We start from the raw sequence: 6,000 nt of genomic DNA on the forward strand, positions 1-6,000 counted from the left end.
CTTCTGATTTTGTTAACTGTTTCCTTTGCTGTGCAAAAGCTTTTGATCTTGATGAAATCCCAATAGTTCATTTTTGTCCTTGCTTCCATTGCCTTTGGCGTTGTTCCTAGGAAGATGTTGCTGTGGCTGAGGTCGAAGAGGTTGCTGTCTGTGTTCTCCTCAAGGATTTTGATGGATTCCTTTCGCACATTGAGGTCCTTCATCCATTTTGAGTCTATTTTTGTGTGTGGTGTAAGGAAATGGTCCAATTTCATTTTTCTGCATGTGGCTGTCCAATTTTCCCAGCACCATCTATTGAAGAGGCTGTCTTTTTTCCATTGGACATTCTTTCCTGCTTTGTCGAAGATTAGTTGACCATAGATTTGAGGGTCTATTTCTGGGCTCTCTATTCTGTTCCATTGATCTATGTGTCTGTTTTTGTGCCAGTACCATGCTGTCTTGATGATGACAGCTTTGTAATAGAGCTTGAAGTCCGGAATTGTGATGCCACCAACGTTGGCTTTCTTTTTCAATATCCCTTTGGCTGTTCGAGGTCTTTTCTGGTTCCATATAAATTTTAGCATTATTTGTTCCATTTCTTTGAAACAGATGGATGGTACTTTGATAGGAATTGCATTAAATGTGTAGATTGCTTTAGGTAGCATAGACATTTTCACAATATTTATTCTTCCAATCCAGGAGCATGGAACATTTTTCCATTTCTTTGTGTCTTCCTCAATGGGGTTGCTGGGGGGAGGGGGTTTGGGAGAAGGGGGTGGGATTATGGACATTGGGGAGGGTATGTGCTTTGGTGAGTGCTGTGAAGTGTGTAAACCTGGTGATTCACAGACCTGTACCCCTGGGGATAAAAATATATGTTTATAAAAAATAAAAAATTAAAAAATATATATATATCCCTTCCATGATCAGGTTACAAGACTGTGACTCCCCTCTTTCTAGCTCTCACTCTCTCTCCCTTACTGAAACTTATTCTCCCTTGCCTTTTTGTTTTCTGTTTTTCTTCTTCACTTTGCTGAAGCAAGCTGCTATGCTGAAAAGGCTCACACAGTAAGGAGCTGAAGGCACAACTGCACCCAAGAACCCGAAAGAAAATAAATCCAACAGCCTACAATGGACTGAATCTTGCCAACAACCGCGCTGATATCTTAATTATAGGTGAGAGATCCTGAAGAAGCAGCCCCAGTTTAGCTGTGCCGTATTTCCTGGCACACAGGAACTGTGAGATTATAAATGTATATTACTTAAACTCTCAAGTTTTGGAGTAATTTCTTCCAGTAATAGATAATTAACGCATCTACCTAAACTCCCATGTCTCCAAGTCTCCAAGTGCTAAACAGCTCCTATCTCACAAACAAAAATCACCAACACTAAATCCAGATAGACTAGTAGCCAAATTAATCTGTTAGTACAAGGCAGTTTTCACTTTTGAGCAGATGTTTTGTTCTGTTTGTTTGTTTTTAAAGAATTTATTTATTTATTTATTTGACAGAGAGAGATCACAAGTAGGCAGGGAGGCAGTCAGAGAGAGAGAGAGGGAAGCAGACTCCCTACAGAGCAGAAAGCCCAATGCAATGCAGGACTCGATCCCAGGAACCTAAGATCATGACCTGAGCTGGCGGCAAAGGCTTAACCCACTGAGCCACCCAGACGCCCCTGACCCAGGTTTATGTCAAGTTGTCTTTACTAGAACCAAATCCTGACCTGGGCTAAAGAAGTCCTCCTGGAGAAGCATGTTACGGAGTGAAAGAAACTGGTTAGGGAAGATGAGGACCAGTCAAGACATAATTCCAGGCAAAGAATGGAGAAGAGTAGCTTTAGTCTGGTCCCACAAGGAAACCCAGGAATATATGGTACTCCTCACATCTGTCTGGCAAAAGGCAAGAGAGGTAGGTGGTGCAGACGGCTAAGCATCCAACTCTAGATTTTGGCTCAGATCGTGATCTCAGGGTCATGACATAGAGTTGCTGCATTAGCTCACACTTAGCACAGAGGCTGCTGGAGATTCTTTCCCTCTCCTTTTGCCTCTACCCCTCCTCCAGCTTGTACTCGAAATAAATAAAATCTTTAAAAACCAAACAAAAGCCAAAACAAGACAACAACAAAAACAAAGGCAAGAGTGGTGGGCTTTCCTACTCTCACAGCTATTCCTCATTAGCTAAGGTGTCCTCCTTGAGTAGTGGGAAAAATGTAACCTGCCAGTTGTGCTCTGCTCCTCGTGATGATGGAAAAACAACTCTAATAGCTGTGATGGCTGTGTGATGAAGAGAAGTCTCAGGCACAGGCCATTACAAGCAAGCGCACTTGCAAGCTGGAGATGGAGAGCACTGAACTCGTAAAGCGTATCTGAGGAGATCTGGATGGAGTACCAGCTGTGTTCACCATCACAGCCTGTAAAACTGTAGCGAAGCACAGGAGGGCTAGCTCTTCGGTGGTGCAAGCATACCTTCCTGCAGGGCACTGAGAGATGGGGGGCCCTGGGCACTCAGTGCTCTTGTCCTTGCAACTGTCAGCTGGCAAAAGTGAGGCTGTTTCTCTTTAGACCTCAAAATGTAACAGAACTTTGTACAATGCCTTGAATTTATTATGGGGTTCTCTCTGGACAGCAACTTGTGAGCAGAGGGCATGGGAGCAGACCCCATCTGCATTGTGCCTTTATAACTCCAAACATCCAGATTCCTTTACCCAGCAGATTATATCTAGTCCTTTCCTTAGAATTATTATATTCACAATATTATGACTTCTCATTGTATCACGATCTGAGCCAAAATCTAGAGTTGGATGCTTAGCCATCTGCAATATTATATTCATGATTATTATATCAATAAATGATACCATATCAAGCATGGTATGTTTGGTTATCAGTCAGTGGCTGTTTTAAGTTTCATAATGGATTTTAACTAAGTAAAAAAATTCTCTGATAGACACTAACACCATGTAAAGTGAATTATACAGATCTCCTGAATGTCAGTGTATTTGGCTTCTCACAGTTCCACAGAGCTCAGTTCCTTTAAGAGTTCAGGACCCAAGATACAGGGCTCCTCCCTGCACTGCAGTCACAGCATGTCAAAATTAGAAACAACCAAAGGCAGCCAGTGAAATGAAGCAACAAGGAACCAAAGCAGAGTGATATCAGGACACCGTAATGGGTGAGATGTCACCCACATTTGCCTTCATCTGGTGCCAATCTGCAGGTTGATTCTGATGCACATGGGAATGGCAGATGCTGTCAAGCTACCTTCAGCCCCTGCCTGTCCATCTGTCAAAAGAAGTCACCTCTGAGTGCAGAGAATGGTTGCACAGTCTTAGGCAGACAAACTGATGTCACCAAGGAGAGAACAATCAAAATGTTTAATAGATCAAAACTGACAATCATCCACCACTCACTCGCTGGCTTATGAAGGAAGAACATTCAACACAACTTTGGCTGATTAAAGAGGGTTGGCAGTGCTCTCTGACAGAGGATTAACCCTAGGGAACAAAATTTTCCGGCACTTTCCCAGAAAAAAACAGTTAATGAAGTGAAATTTCAGAATTGCTAACCTTCCAGTTTGACATTTGAAGTCTACAGAACGGTCTGAAAGATCCGTCACTTTTCAATATTTTGGTAAAGTCTGACTAACTTTATTTTCCTTCTCTTTTTCTATATATCATATTCAGTGGAGAAAAATTGTGAGCATCCCCAGAAGTCCCATGTACTAAGTGTAAGTTCAGGAATAATGAGGGTGAGCAAATGACAAGATAAAGGAGATGTATCAGTGCACTTAAAAGAGTATAGCTTACATTCTGAATATTATGACTATGAACATTTCTGGGATGGCCCAAAGCAGTCCTAAAACTTCACAGAAAGGCACCTATGAGAATTTTTACCTAAAAACAAAACAAAACAAAACAAAACTGCTTTTGGAGCACATAGGTAGCTCAGTTGGTTAAGCATCTGACTCTTGATTTCAACTCAGGTCATGATCTCAGGATCCTGGGGCTGAGCAACCCCTGGGGCTCCTTGCTCAGTGTGGAGTCTGCTTGAGAAGTCTCTCTCCCTCTCTCTCTGTCCCTCTCCCTGCTCGCACACGTGTTCTCTCTAATAAATAAATCTTTAAAAACATTGCTTTCTTTTTCTTTTCTCTTTTATAATTTCAAATTTAAAAATATTCAGATATTTTTCAGGAGGAAGATTTTGAGATAAAAGGCCAATATGCACTGATTTCTAATGGGGTTTCTCATAGGGATTTTTCTACCTGGAAAATGAATCAGATGAAGAAGCGTTTACTGCCATCACAGGCATTTCACTTCCTCATTATCAGGTTCTCTGGGCTGGTTTGACCCCTGTTTTCCCCAGGCTTTCTAGAAAAGCCTCGGCTCATTATTTTGAAGCACCTAGTCAAATGTTAGCTTACTACAATCACTTGTCTGCCATCAGATGGTCACAAGTCTTTAGAACATGCAACTAGTATTGTGAATGTTAATACTAATTCAGTAATGTGTCATTTCTTTATAGCCATGCATGAAATTTTCACTTTTTAATGGGCACTACAGATCATGTGGTTTTTTTCATTGTAGATTATTATTTTCTAATTCAGTTCTTCAGATCATCTTGTCTTTGAACTAACATACCAAATTGGAAGAGTAGCCTAGTAAATATAAGGAAGGATTATTTTATTATTATTGCAATGGTAGACCCTGTATTGGGGAAACAAGTATTGATTTACCTACAACTAATTAGCTGAGAGACCAAGGAATACATGTCAAAGAAGTTCTGGGTTGTTCGCAAAATTAGTATGTGTCATCTGTGAGGGACTTCATGGACTCCAAGATTGGACTAGTCTTTGAAGAAAACAGCCATCAGTGATACAGCCATAGAGCTTCCCAAGGAAAACTGTACTCCATAATTATTTTTCCTAATTTACCGCTTAAAAAGGGTTGCCAAAACAAATTCCATCAGTATTATATAATTGAAAAACTCTCACACAAAACCCCCATTAATGTAGCATATGTCTTAAAACTATACATTGTACACTATCTGTATTAATATCTTTTCTAAAGATATTTTCCAACACTTAATTATCCTGATTGTATTTCAAAACTAAAATTCTGCACGATACATCAAGAGGAAAAATTAAACATCTTTATATTCCTATTTTCCACCTATTAAAAGAATTTACCTCTTTATCACTGCAAAGGAATTCTGAAAAACATACTTTTTTTTTCTTATGTAGACTCTTGTATCATCTTTTCTGTATCACTGCAGACTTTTTCTGTTTTAGTCACAAAATTCAAGTTCTAATATTTTTCAATCTGAAAAGATCTAGGTAAATTTTAATCTTTAACTCTTTGTGTGGAAAAAAAATATCATCAGTATCAATATATCAATAAATCTTACCTTTTTAAGATTTAGTAAAATTCCTTTTTTTAAATGAATTAAAGAACACATTTTTATATAGGAGGTATAAGGCACTGCTACTGGCAAAAAAATAATTATATTAATTAGAACAGTTTTTATTCTCAAGGACTTTAAAGCAGCCTTGGCAACAAAATTTGCAATATAGTATATATTCAACATCAAAGGTATGTCTGGTGATGTTATAACAGGAAGAAACATCAGCTCTGCCTGGCTAAAGTCATCTACAGATGGCTTCACAGAGGATACACTTGGGCTGGATGTGAAATTGTGGGCAAACATCTGAGGAGAATATGGGCTAAAGTATATTCCAAGGACAGGAAACAGTAGATTCAAAGACATGGTACAGGGTAGGTGAGTTAGTAAGATATTTCAGAAAGGATCTGAAGATTAAGTTGGAGCTTAAACTACTTTGACCTATTAAGTACCCACCAATTCCAGAATCCATGGCTCACTAATCTATCTCTGAGAAAACCCTGGTCTTTTTTTTTTTTTTTTTTTTTTTTGGTATGCAACACATCAGTGAAATCTAAATATATGCTTTTGTTAGAGTGAAATCAGTTAAATCTAAATATATGCTCTTGTTGACATAATTTGGACATAAT

The sequence above is a fragment of the Mustela nivalis genome (genome assembly GCF_964662115.1).
Source record: "Mustela nivalis genome assembly, chromosome: 12".
Classification (NCBI taxonomy): Eukaryota; Metazoa; Chordata; class Mammalia; order Carnivora; family Mustelidae; genus Mustela; species Mustela nivalis.